Raw genomic sequence first — 14,469 nt, 5'->3', positions numbered from 1 at the left:
TTTTTTTTTTTTGAGAAGGACTCTCGCTCTGTCGACCAGGCTGGAGTGCATGGTGTGATCTTGGCTCACTGCAAGCTCTGCCTCCCAGGTTCATGCCATTCTCCTGCCTCAGCCTCCCAGGAGCTGGAACTACAGGCGCCTGCCACCACACCCAGCTATTTTTTTTTTGTATTTTTAGTAGAGACGGGGTTTCGCTGTGTTAGCCAGGATGGTCTTGATATCCTGACCTCATGATCCGCCTGCCTCGGCCTCCCAAAGTGCTGGGATTACAGGCGTGAGCCACCGCGCCTGGCCTGAAGTAGTTTTTTCACTACAAGTGTCTGCTAGTTCTGGAACAGGGATCTAAGAAACTGAGAAATTATAAATAGGGCTTTCAACAGATTCACGGAACTAATAAGGCAAAAAATAAGAGTTCAGTCTCAAGCTAGGGGGTGTCATTGTGATACACCCCTTTAATTCCAGTTGAGGAGTTCAAAAAGTCTATACTCTGGGAGTTAAGGTAAATCAGAAATACATTTGCCCTCCAAGAGAATGAAGTCTAGCTTTAAAGACTAGACAATATGACATATTGATTTCAAATTGGATTGATCTAGGCTAGCTACTGACATTAATAAATACACCAGAAGCTAATGTACATATTTTCTGAAAAGAATGCATTATAGCAGAATGAATATATATGTAAGCAAGCATAAGAGGAGATAAGAGAGAGGACTGAAAATCAGTAGAAACAACACAGAAGAAACAGGCCTATGGGGGAATCTAGATAATGGAATTGTAATATAGAAACGTTTAAAATAGCTATGCTGAATGCATTCAAGGGATAAAAGATAATAATAATAATTTCAGCATAAATTGAAAATTCTAAAAAATAAGCAAATGGAAATTCTAGAGGTTTAAAATACAGAAACTGAAATTAAGAAAAACATGGAATTATTTAATAGCAGATTAGAACAACTGAAGAGAATCAGTGAACTATAAGATTAGATAGAAAAAATATATACAAAATGAAATGGAGATATGAAAGATGAAAAACACAGAAAAGAGTGGATGTAACCTTAAAGATCATGTCGACCACATTCACAGGAGTAGAGATTAGCTAGGTGTCTACCAGACTCTTTCAATTTTCTCCTGGTCGTCAAGAGCTGGAATACATTTCCCAGCCTCCCTTGTAGTTGAGTGTGGCTATGTATTTGAGGTTCTGGCCCCTGGAATATAGGAGGAAGTGATATATATCATTTCCAGGCTTGTCCTGTGAAAACATCTTGTCACCTCCTCTCTTCTCTTGTCTGGGATGTTGCGGCCCATGTGACTTTGGATGTCACATGTTGAAGATGGTTAAGTCTCCATTACCCTAGGTTCTTAAATGATTGCACAGATCAGAGTATCTCAGTCCCTGCCTCTGAATGGATTTTATATGAATGAGAAATAAATTGCGTGTTATAGTTTATGTGTCACAGCATTTAGCATTATTTTAACTAATATATTTTCATCCATTCTAGCAGTCCTTTTTACAACAACCTTTTCTAAGTCTACTTTCAGAATGAGGATCTACAGTGAGGAAGGCTGCCCAACTTTCCAAGACAACTAGTTTCTTTTTTTCTTTCTTTTTTTCTTTTTTTTTTTTTTTTTTGAAAGATTTAGCACTTGAAAAAAGTTTTTCCTGATTTCATCTCTTTATGAACTTACTAGACTTATTTATCTGGGACATCTTTCAGAGATATATCTATAGATACTGAAACTAGCCCTCATAAAGAATTTTCATTTTGGAATGTACATTTGAAAGAGGAAATGAAAAGTTCTCTGGCATTGTCTAGCTGAATGACCTTGACTATGTCTCTCTTCCTCGAACTTGGCTTCAATCAGTAAGATGATTGCATTAGATTGAGTGGATCTCTACCATCCCTTTCACCACAGAGAAAGTGAGATGTGCTTTTCACCAATTAGCTTATTCTCTATTGAATATGAAACAATATAAATAATAATAATATAATATAAATATATAATGCAATATAATACAACAATGTAAATCCACATCTATATCCATATTTAGTTGAAATGAGATTGAAGATTAGGTCCATATCTGCATAATAAAGAGAGATGATATTTTACTCACTTATACTCACAAATTTCCAAGTTCTCTTTAAGGATCATGTGATCTAGTCTTCCCCTACCCTGCACCCCCTTTCAGCCTCTGAAACTTAAATTTCTTCTACCATAGCTCCACCAAATGGACATTCAGATGCTGCTTGAATTCCTCTAGCGACAGGGAAGTCATTACATTGCACATTGCAGGGAAGCAACACATTTTATCTCTGAGCAGCTGAGTTCTAAGATTGAAATATTAAGAATTGGATTTAATAATGTCAGATAAAATTTGACTATAAGATTGCATGTTCTAATGCACATACATCAGCACAGCAGACATCACAGATAGGGGAAAATATGTAAACATATACAGTGCAGTATAAAACATGTACACACAAAACATCCATAGATTTGTTGACATTTTTGTATATATTACATAATATCACTTGTTAACCATTTTGACTGTCAGGACATAAAAGTCAGTATTTTCAATGTAGATAAGACTATTTTTTTTATACCTTTAAGAGCTGTAGAATAAGTCTTTTTCTAATGGGTCTTATAGAAAGAGATAAAGATAGTTTTCCATGGTACCTCCTGCTTCTAGTGTTCGTTGGTCCTCCCTACCCATAGATCACCCATAGAGATTTTCTCCTGGATAGGCCACAGGATGACAGCTGGTTTCAGGGGGAGTTAAAGTGAAATTGGGCATTTTGGAACAACCTGTTTTTTTCTCCCATAGTGTAATGAATGAGTTAAAATTCATTCTCATTCTTATTTTTGGAACACCATCTTTTCAAATCTGTATCATTGAGCATAATTTGGGGTCAAAGGCTGTACTCTTACTACCAGGTAAAGTAACTAAATAATGTATTTACAGATCACTTTGGAGATGATAAAGTGCCTTATGATGCATTGGTTATTTAATCTTCAAATCACCCTTGAGTTAGGTAAAGCAATGATTCTTATCGGAAATTATAGTTAGGAAGACTGGGCATTAGTTGAGTTAGCAATATTCCCAAGATCACACACCTTTTAGGTGGCAAAGTTGAACAGTTATGAGATCACTGGAGAATTGCCTACATAATACCAATTCGCCCTTTTTACTTACTAATAAGCACATTGTTCTGTTTAAAATAGCATTGTGTCTAAAATATGTGATCTTCCATACTATTTTTCAGGTAGGGGTAGACATGTGGCACAGTTCTAGCCAATTAGATGCAAATTGAGGTCCACAATAAAGGTATTCATTTCCTCAATAAAAAGACAAAGTCTGGCAATGAAAGGACTCTTCTTCCTTCTTTCTCTCTAGCAAGCAGGTATGATAGCTGATGATACTGCAACTGCTTTGCAACAAAACCACAACCATAAAATACAAGTTATCATAAAATAGCCCTTACTTTCAGACAGACATTTCTAAGCACTTTCTATAGATAAAACAATTAAAACCTTATGCCAGGCCGGGCGCGGTGGCTCAAGCCTGTAATCCCAGCACTTTGGGAGGCCGAGACGGGCGGATCACGAGGTCAGGAGATCAAGACCATCCTGGCTAACACGGTGAAACCCCGTCTCTACTAAAATACAAAAAACTAGCCGGGCGAGGTGGCGGGCACCTGTAGTCCCAGCTACTCCGGAGGCTGAGGCAGGAGAATGGTGTAAACCCGGGAGGCGGAGCTTGCAGTGTGCCGAGATCCGGCCACTGCACTCCAGCCTGGGAGACAGCGCCAGACTCCGTCTCAAAAAAAAAAACAAAACAAAACAAAACAAAACAAAAAAAAAACCTTATGCCAATTATTAAAGATATGAAAACTGAGGCACAGAAAGGTGATGTAGCTTGTCCAAGGTTTCAGAGTTAACAAGTGATAAAGGCAGGATCTGACCCCAGGTGGTTGGGCTCTGGGGACCATGCTGAGGATGCCAGAAAAGGAAGTGAGAAGAGTCTGAGTCCCTGATGGTGTTGTGGATCTCCCACACCAGCCCCAGACACCTACCCTTGATTTTACTATATTCAAAACCTATATAAATGTCTTAAGCCAGTGTAGCAGGGGTTTTCTCACAGCTGAATACAGTCGTGGCTTCCATTTGGTTTGTTGTGATACAAAGGAGAAGGCCCTGGGCTCTGTGCCAGGTGAGCTTTGTTCAAGTTCAAACTCTGCCAGGTAACTAGCCATGTAACATTTACAACATCGCTTCAGTTCCCTGGGCTCAGTTTCCTCATCTTTGAAAGGAGAGAACTAAATGAGATTACTTGCTTGGCCTTTTAAAGTCGGCTCTTCTGAGATTCTTCATGTTTCTCAGGCTGCCATTTCATATTCTCTGATGTGTTAATTGCTGCATAAAAGGGTAGACAGGAAGCAGCGCTTGTTGTGTGCAGGGTCTCTGCACTGAGATAGTCAATAGCACAGCTGCATCTGAAACTCGCCAGCCCTACCCTTGTTTCCCACAACCCTGCTGATTAATCAGTTTGTTAAAGTCATTTGAGAAACCAACATGCATTGAACATCATACCATTCCAGTCCAGCTTACTTTATATACTTAATTTCTCACCATTTTCCCCTAAAACTATCCATCAGGCACATGCATGTCTATTTAATTCTGTTAAAAAGCCCTCTACACAATGCCCTGTTATTAGTAATAGGAGGAGTTAGTTTGGCTAAGAGAAGACAATTTTGTCAGGCCAACTATTTATAATCACTAGTAACTTAATTTTGCTCTCAGTTGGTCATTCCTCAGTGATATGGTTTGGCTCTGTGTCCCCACCCAAATCTCATCTCAAATTATAATTCCCAGTGTTGAAGGAGGGAGCTGGTGGGAGGTGATTAAATCAGGGGGCAGTTTTCTCCCTTGCTGTTCTCATGATAGAGCTCTTATGAGATCTGGTTGTTTGAAAGTGTGTAGCACCTCGCCCTACTCTCTCTCATGCTCTCTCTCTGCTGCTACCACGTGAAGATGTGCTTGATTCCCTTTCACCGTCCATCATGACTGTAAGTTTCCTGAGGCCTCCCAGGCATGTTTCCTGTTAATCCTGTGGAATTGTGAGTCAATTAAACCTTTTTTTTAAAAATAAATTACCCAGTCTCAGGTAGTTCTTCATAGTAGTGTGAAAATGGACCAGTACAGAAAATTGGTACCAGAAGAATGGGGCACTGCTATAAAGATACTTGAAAATGTGGAATCAACTTTGGAACTAGGTAATGGGCAGAAATTGAAACAGTTTGGAGGGCTCAGAAGAAGAAAGGAAGATATGAGAGAGTTTAGAACTTCCTAGAGATTTGTTGAATGCTGATAGTGATATGGACAATGAAGTCCAGGCTGAGATAGTCTCAGATGGAGATGAGGAACTTATTGGGAATGGGAGTAAAGCTCACTCTTGCTATGCTTTAGCAAAGAGATTGGCAGCATTTTGTCCCTGTCCTAGAGATCTGTGGAACTTTGAACTTGAGAGGGATGATTTAGGGTATCTGGCAGAAGAAATTTCTAAGCAGCAAGGTATTCAAGAGTTGGCTTTGCTGTTTCTTTTTTTCAAGACAAGGTTTTGGCTATGGCTATGTCACCCAGGCTGGAGCGCAGTGGTGTGATCCTAGCTCACTGCAATCTCTGCCTCCCAGGTTCAAGTGATTCTTGTTTCTCAGCCACCTGAGTAGCTGGGATTACAGGCATGGGCCACTATGCCTGGATAACTTTTGTATTTTTAGTAGAGATGTGGTTTCACCATGTTGGCCAAGCTGGTCTTGAATTCCTGGCCTCAAGTGATCCACCCACCTTAGTCTCCCAAAATGCTGGGATTACAGGCATAAGCCACCACTTTAGCCTGGCTGTTTCTAAAAGTGTATGCTCATATATGTGAACATAGAGATGATCTGAAACTGGAACTTATATTTAAAAGGGCAGCAGAGCTTAAAAGTTTGGAAAATTTCTAGCCTTGCCATGTGGTAGAAAAGAAAAGCCCATTTTCTTGGGAAAAAATTCAAGCCTTCGGCAGAAATTTGCATAAATAAAGAGGAGCCAAATGTTAATGGCCAAGAATATGGAGAAAACGTCTACAGGGCATTTCAGAGACCTTCACAGCAGCCCCTGCCATCACAGGCTGGAGGCATAGGAGGGAAAAATGGTTTCCTGGGCCAGGCCCAGGGCCCAGCTGCTCCATGCAGCCTTGAAACATGGTACCCTGCATCCCAGCCACTCTAACTCCAGTTATGGCTAAAAGGGGCAAGGTACAGCTCTGGTCATGACTTCAGAGGGTGCAAACCCCCAGTCTTCATGGCTTCCACATGCTGTTGAGTCTGTGGGTGTGCAGAAGGCTAGAGCTGAGGTTTATGAACTTCTGCCTAGATTCCCAAGGATGTATGAAAACGCCTGGATGTCTAGGCAGGAGTCTGCTGCTGGGGCAGAGCTCTCATGAAGAATCTCTACTAGGGCAGTGCTGGGAGGAAATTTGGGTTTGAAGCCTCCACACAGAGTCCCCACTGGAGTACTACTTAGTGGAGCTGTGAGAAGGTCACTGTCTTCCAGTCCCTAGAATGGTAGATCCACTGATAGCTGTACCATGCACTGAGAAAAGTTGTGGGCACTCAATGCCAACCCATGAAAGCAGCTACAGGGGCTGTACCTGGCAGAGCCACAGGGGTGGAGATGCCCAAGGCCTTGGGAGCCCACCCTTTGTATCAGTGTGGCCTGGATATGAGGCATGGAGTCAACGGAGATCATTTTGGAGTGTTAATATTTAATGACTGTCCTGCTGGCTTTCAGACTTGCATGAGGGCCTGTAAACCCTTTGTTTTGGCCAATTTCTTCCTTTTGGAATGGGGGCATTTACCCAATGCCTCTAAGCCTGCTGTATCTTGGAAGTAACTAACTTGTTTTTGATTTTACAGACTCATAGGCAGGAGAAACTTGCTTTGCCTCAGATAAGACTTCAGACTTGGCCATTTGAGTTAATGCTGGAATGAGTTCAGACTTTGAGGGAATGTTGGGAAGGCATAATTGTTTTTTTAAATGTGTGAAGAACATGAAGTTTTGAAGAGCATGCAATTTTGGAGAGGCCAGGGCCTGAATGATATGGTTTGGCTCTGTGTCCTCACCCAAATTTCATGTTGAACTGTAATTCTCAGTATTGAAGGAGGGGCATGGTAGGAGGTAACTGAATCATGGGGGTAGGCATCCCTCTGGCTGTTCTTATGAGATCTGATTGGTTGAAAGTGTGTAGCCCTCTGCTACTCACTTTCAACCAAGAGCTGCTCTCGTGCTTGCTCTCTCTCTCTCTCCCTCCCTCCTGCTGCCATGTAACTGTGTGCTTGCTTCCCCTTCACCTTCTGCCATGATTTTAAGTTTCCTGAGGCCTCCCAGTCATGCTTCCTGTTAATCCTGCAGAACTATGAGTCAATTAAACCTCTTTTCTTCATAAATTACCCAGTCTCAGGTAGTTTTTTCCAGCAGTGTGAGAATGGACTAATACACTCAGAGATGTTAGAGTCACTATCAATCACTATGTTAGTTGAGGTCTGAAAAATTGTCCATATTAGCCAAATGTCAATAAACCAAACTAAAATGACAAAAATTTCCAGACACAAGTAAGTTCTGGTGATAAGCAATGGAAGGTATAAATATCGGATAAATCCTAAAGATCTCTTATTCATGAGTTTTCAGGTATTCTGTTGCCACAGGTCATTAAGAGTAAACAACATGAATGCAGTTTTCGGCTTGGCTTGAAGGATGTGTAGGATCAGAGCCTAACTGAGGGCATCGAACCGGGTTGGAGCTCAGAGATCATCCAGCGCATAGGTTCTCAACGTTTGCATGAGAATAACCCAAGGGGCTGAAAAATCCAAGTGTTCAGGCTTAATCCAAGAACACTTACATCACACTCTGTGGGTGGCACTTAAGCATTCACATATTTGAAACTTCCCCGGGGATTCTAGGTACAGCTAAGGTTCAGTACCACTAATCTCAGCCAGATTTCCTCCTTTTATTCAGGTGAGAGGCTGAGACTCTGAGGGAAAGTGACTTGCCTAGAGTGTCAAAGTCATGATCAAGCTCAGGTCTGTTGATTCCTGGGGTCTTTGCTTTCTACCATGTCAGAGTTACCTCATGCCCCGGGAATTCTAGTTTTGGACAACCTCGAGCACACTGTGAATTTAAAAGTAGGTATGCAATTGTATTTGCAAAAGAGCAACAAAGAATTTTGACTCAGATGTTTTAGGAATCAATCTGCAACATTTATGCCTACAAAAATCTACTGCAAAAAGAGACAGACTATTTTGCCCAGTGGCTAAGGAATAAGCCCACTGCAAACCATGGAAGACCATAGTGTGCAGAGAGATAGACAGGGAAAGGAAGGGAAAAGGAATAAGCAAATTACATTTTCTGGGTGCCTACTCTGCTGTGCGGGGCCAAATGCTAAACACTTTAATAGATGAGCTAATTTAATTCTCAAATCCTCAATACCAAGCTATTTAACTGGTATGCACAGAAATAGAGGTATTGGTTGTTCAAATATTCAAATACTTTCGTAGACATTGGTAAATAGCTGTTGCCCCAGCATGTTTGATTGCTCCCCTCTCTACCATTCCTGATTCCTGGTCACCCTGCTTCTTCTTTAGGACTCCCTTGACCTCTCTTAGTTCAGCACCCAAGGGAATGACACATGGCACAGGGGAGGACTTTAGACGCTGCTCTAATACCAAGGCCCAAATCCCTTCTGATTACTCAATACCCATGACCCACAAGTTGTTAAATCTTTTGAGTATCACCTTTGCACACTCCAACCCAGCAAGACAGATATAGGAGTTATAATTTTACAGATGAAAAAGCAGATGCTCAGAGAGAGTGCATGACTTGTTGAAAGTCACACAGCAAGTAAATGGCAGTCACTCCTGCCACTCCCTGCACTTGAGTCTTCAGGCAGTGGCTATGTTTGAAGAATGATGCTCTGTAGGTGCTCAAGAATCAACTGTATATTTCAAGTCTTCATCTCCTTCTCTTTAAAGCCTTAGGATGAAAGCAGGGAAACTACAATGGCAATGCTTTAACTCGCTCACACACAAAATGAACTAGGATGTCTGTAGTGAAGATATTAACACTGCCTATGGATTTCTTTCTTTTTTCTTTTTTTAAACAAAAATTGATTTGAGAGGAAGAGAAAGATCATTTTAGGTTTAGCCTGGGAACTTGTCTTAGGGCTTGAGTTTGGAGTAAGTCATGTAACTATATTATCTATATCCACTAACCACCCTTCTCCTCCCCTTCCTCCTTCCAGAATCCCCACCCAGGGACTTCAAAATAGTGATTAACATTCTCAGATTCTGCCAGGCCTGTGTGGCCATTATTCTTTAGTGTGAGAAGCACTTAAATATGAAGAGAGCTAAATAAGTAACATTTACTGCCCCTTTACCACTACTTTCCCACAGCACAATAAATCTGGAGATAATTTTTAATAATGCAGATTTGGGCTATTTATTCTGCATTGAACTCCACTTTCTTATCCTCCTCAGACTTATAAAGAATGTTAATAAATTCTATAAATTGTAGAATTTTATTAGTAACAGAGAGAATGTGATCAAGAGTTTCTTCTCATTATCTCCATAAACACTTGGGTACAAGACCACTGAGTCCAGGGTTCAACCCATGCAGGTCATAGTGCTAGGCACAGAGAAGATGCTTGGTAAAAGTTGTTAAATTCAATGTTGAATAATAGAATTGTTTTATCAAGGAAGAAGAAAGGATGAACCAAGATTAAATATGCAATTTCTAGACATAGATACAGTGGCAACTTCAGCCTGCAGTAAGTCCCTTTTTTTTTTTTTTTTTTTTTTTTTTTTTTTTTTTTTTTATTGAGTTGGAGTTTCACTCTTGTTGCCCAGGCTGGAGTGCAATGGCATGACCTTGGCTCACCACAACCTCTGCCTCCCAGGTTCAAGTGATTCTCATGCCTCAACCTCCCGAGTAGTTGGGATTATAGGCATGTGCTACCACACCTGACTAATTTTGTATTTTTAGTAGATACAGGGTTTCTCCATGTTGGTCAGGCTGGTCTCAGACTCCCAACCTCAGGTGATCCGCCCACCTTGGCCTCCTAAAGTGCTGGGATTACAGGTGTGACCTACTACACCCGGCTTAGTCCCATTTTTGAAGCAAACCCCTCATATTCTGGGGAATTCTTTCTTCTTTGTTACCCTAGAACATATTAATTTTATTGTTAATATTATTAAGGTATTTTTAGACAGAGGGTCTCACCCAGTTGCCCAAGCTGGAGTGCAATGGTGCCATCATGGTACACTGCAGCTTCTAACTCCTGGGCTCAAGCCATTCTTCCACTTCAGCACTGTCAAGTAGCTGAGACTCCTAGTGCATGTGCCATACCTAGCTAATTATTTTTATTTTTATTTTGTAAAGATGGGTCTTACTATGTTGCCCAGGCTACTCTCAAATTCCTGGTCTCAAGCAATCCTCTTGCCTTTTAGCCTCCCAAAGGGCTGGGATTACAGGTGTGAGCCATCACACCTGGCCTCAAATTAACATTAAAATAGGATATAAGATAAAATCTAGTCTTTATGAAAGAAAATCTGAATTTTAATTCATAGACTCTCTATCATTGCTCTCCCTCAGTGATTTACTGATATAAAACTGATTTTTAGGCCAGGCGTGGTGGCTCAAGCCTGTAATCCCAGCACTTTGGGAGGCCGAGACGGGCGGATCACGAGGTCAGGAGATCGAGACCATCCTGGCTAACACAGTGAAACCCCGTCTCTACTAAAAAAATACAAAAAACTAGCTGGACGAGGTGGCGGGCGCCTGTAGTCCCAGCTACTCGGGAGGCTGAGGCAGGAGAATGGCGTAAACCCGGGAGGCGGAGTTTGCAGTGTGCCGAGATCCGGCCACTGCACTCCAGCCTGGGCGACAGAGCGAGACTCTGCCTCAAAAAACAAAAACAAAAACAAAACAAAACAAAACAAAAAAACTGATTTTTAAAGGAGATTTTTACAAAGAATCTTTATGTAGTGACACAGTAAGATATTACAGCCAGGGGTTTTCAGGCAAATGGACTAAGATTCCACTTAGGAGGCATATGACATTGGATGGATCTCTAAACTTTAGAAGCATCTGTTTCATCATCTTTCACAGGGATCATAATTCTCTGTGCCTTCTTTCCCCAGGTTGCTATGAAGATGAAAGGAGATGACGTGTGTAGCGCTCACAGACCGGGACATAATGTATGTATGTATCAGGATGTATGTATCAGATTTTAGGGAAACATTGGTCTTCTTTCACCCCATGATTCAAGGTCTTGGGATGCTTCCAAGATATGCTGACAAAAAGTCCCAGGATTTTGTAGCTTAAGTGTGTTGTACCACAAAAAAGACTTTGAAATTATTGAAATAAGCTTTTGCATAATAAAATAAGACACCTACAACTAAATAGAAATATTAATGATTATTTAATACTTCAGAAAGAATCAAAAAGAGGAGAGATTTTCTATACTTGGGGTCTATGAAATTCCGCTCTATCCATTAAAAAAGTAAAGAACTTCTAAAACAAGGTTGAATATGTTTCTCTTCTTTATAACCAAGGTTCTCTAAGACAGAAATATTAACAGCAGAAAAATATTGTGTTGAGATTCAATTAAGAAAAAAAATACATATATATGTACTTTTCCCCCAGTTCAAAGGATGATGAAAAATAAACTACACATATATACCCCACACAGATATATAAATAGATAGATATAAAGATATAGATAATCTACTTTCATTACATAAGGAAACAGAAAAAGGCTGGGATGCCAGTAAGGACTGAGCAGAGTCTAAATTTCTGTACTCCAGCATAGCACTTAGCTATGAGAAACAGTATTAGCTAGAGCTATATTAGTGCAATTGTTAAAAGCTCTGTATTTTAAGTGAAAACTTGAGTCATTGAAAATAACAGAATTAGCTAGAACTGGCATCGAGCCTTAATGCCAGAATGTAACCAGTCTACAGAGGTAGGAAGATGTTCATAGGCAGGCACCCAAAAAGAGGACTGACACATAATAAAGGATCAGGATAATACAAGGCTAATAAATAAGAGAAAACGAACTGATGCTTTGCTGTTTCCGAGTAAGGAATTCTTCTAGGTTCTTAGTGAGAAGGAATTAAGGTAAAGCCAAAGCCACACTAAATATTATTTGTGCTTTGTTGTATATACTGTGGTTTATGCGGCTTTTAAATAAACTGTATGTAGTTCATTCTGCCTATGATGGTAGCAATAATAGCTATTATTTATTGATGTCTTATTATATACTTGATGTTCGGCTAGGTATTACATATGTCCACATTTCTTTGCTCACATGACTCCAAGCCAGCATAGGCCTCTTCCCTGCATCCATCCTTCCAAGAGCAGAAAGTATATACCTGCTGGTGTATGCTCCTTCATTTCAAGGAGTCGCTAAGGAGTCTTATATATAAAGGTGTGGATAGAGCTTGGACATGTGGGTAGAGGTGTCCATTGGCATATTAACTGAGGCCCTTTGTAGTATGGATGGGAAGAGACAGAAACTGGGCTGGGGGCTGGTTCTCCTACACTGTCACAGTCCAGCATTGAACTTTGAAGAGCCCAAGAATTCTAATCTATAGCCATACCATCTGGGTTTTAATGAAATTTGTCAAAGGTGGTGAGGGATAAAAAAGATTTTATTTAACAGTTAGCTTGATTTTTATAACCATGAAGTATTTAGCCATAGGACACATGGTCCTCTATTTGTACCCTTTTTCGAGGACTACAAATTCAGAGGTAGGTTTAGCACTTAGCACAGTGTCTGACACAAGAAACCCTCAATAACCATATTTCAGATGATTGGTGAGTATTTTTAAGGCTTATTCTTGCTTAGGAGTGCTTCAGGTTAAATACAATATGATGTTTTGAAGTGTGCCAGGTGGAGTTTAAAATACTCAACAATTAGATTTTAGAATTAACCATTCAGGATAGACACAGTGCTCACACCTGTAATCCCAGAACTTTGGGAGGCCGAGGTGGGCAGATCACCTGAGGTCGGGAGTTCCAGACCAGCCTGACCAACATGGAGAAACCCTGTCTCCACTAAAAACACAAAATTAGCCAGGCGTGGTGGAACATGCCTGTAATCCCAGCTACTCGGGAGACTGAGGCAGGAGAATCACTTGAACCCGGGAGGCGGAGGTTGCAGTGACCCGAGATCACACCATTGCACTCTAGCATGGGCAACAAGAGCAAAACTTCATCTCAAAAAAAAAAAAAAAAAAAAAAAAAAAAAGGAATTAACCATTCAAACAGAATAGATCTCACTACTTGAACAAGAAGGGCCTGAAATAATAACAGCTTGATAGAAGCTGTTGAAGGGGATAAGACCTACAATATTCATAGCCACTCTACTAGTTGGTAGCAATTAGCTGGGGAAAAGGGGGAGAGGGTAGCATCAAGAGGGGAACAGCTGTTTCTGCAGCTGTTGACAGGGCCACTGAGGCTGAATGCGAATTAAAGTTCATCTTCATGTGCTGCATTGTTTCAGCAGGAGAGAGGGTCAGCCATTTGGAAGCTGCACGGAAAGGATGCTCAGCTTGACGTGCCCTTGATTGCCAAGTCTCTATTGAACACCCTATTCTGACAACTTGGTGGCTGGAAGAACTTTGTCTCTGCAATAATGGAGATCTGGAATTCAACTTGTTCAAGAAAGGACAGAATGTGGGGAGAGCACTGACCCAGGAATTGGAAGACATGTTTCCAGTTTACTGAATGGCCAGAGAAAGCCACTTTACCTTTCTGAGCTTCATTATCTCATTAAAAACACGAAAGCACTTAGCACCACCATGAACCTACAAACACAGGTGAACATTCAGTTAATGTCAGCAGCTGCTACTACTACTCTTGTTAATTGTTTCTCTCCAATGTAAAGTGGAGATAATGATATCCTTCCTGCCTTCTTCAAGGGTAGTCGTAAGGACAAATGAATCAAGAGGTGAAAGTGGTTTGAAAGCTGCCGATGCTGGACAAATGTGAGCAGTTGTTAACATCACATAATCCAAAGGTGGAAAGATTTAAATGGCCTCCAAAAGCCTACTTTACCCCTAATATCTGGTGTACAGAATTCCTTGTGTCAACACATTTCTTTGGTGTCTGGAATTACTATATTACTGTTGTTCAATGGAACTTTCTGTGATGATGGAAATGTACGATCTTTGTACTGTCTGTGCTATCTAATACATCTACCGTCTTGAATATCACAACGTTATGTCAACTCATTCTTATAGAAGACATATACATTTTAAACACATTTCATTCACTATTGCTTGCTATGGGTAGCATGATTTGAACTTGACCGATGTTAAAAACTGTTAGTCATATGAATACCTTCATAATCATATTACACAGACATAGCAG

At 40.6% G+C, this 14,469-nt stretch overlaps 1 long non-coding RNA gene across 4 annotated transcripts in view; it reads left to right on the top strand.

The window, feature by feature from the left end:
* Window positions 1-14,242, top strand: part of LOC108544694 (uncharacterized) — a 44,529-nt gene extending 30,287 nt beyond the window's left edge. For 2 of the 4 annotated variants that reach the window (XR_001889931.1, XR_001889933.1), the window contains exons 3-4: window positions 11,235-11,295; window positions 13,601-14,242. This is a non-coding gene — a long non-coding RNA (uncharacterized LOC108544694). The remainder of the gene's footprint in view (window positions 1-11,234; window positions 11,296-13,600) is intronic. The other 2 variants (XR_001889932.1, XR_001889934.1) reach the window with 2 other exon arrangements.
* The last annotated feature ends 227 nt before the right edge of the window (window positions 14,243-14,469 follow it).

Source organism: Rhinopithecus bieti, unplaced genomic scaffold, assembly GCF_001698545.2.
Source record: "Rhinopithecus bieti isolate Rb0 unplaced genomic scaffold, ASM169854v2 scaffold_26607, whole genome shotgun sequence".
In the NCBI taxonomy this organism is placed as follows: Eukaryota; Metazoa; Chordata; class Mammalia; order Primates; family Cercopithecidae; genus Rhinopithecus; species Rhinopithecus bieti.
The sequence above is the reverse complement of the archived record's forward strand: the minus strand, read 5'-3'. Positions and strand labels throughout refer to the sequence as shown.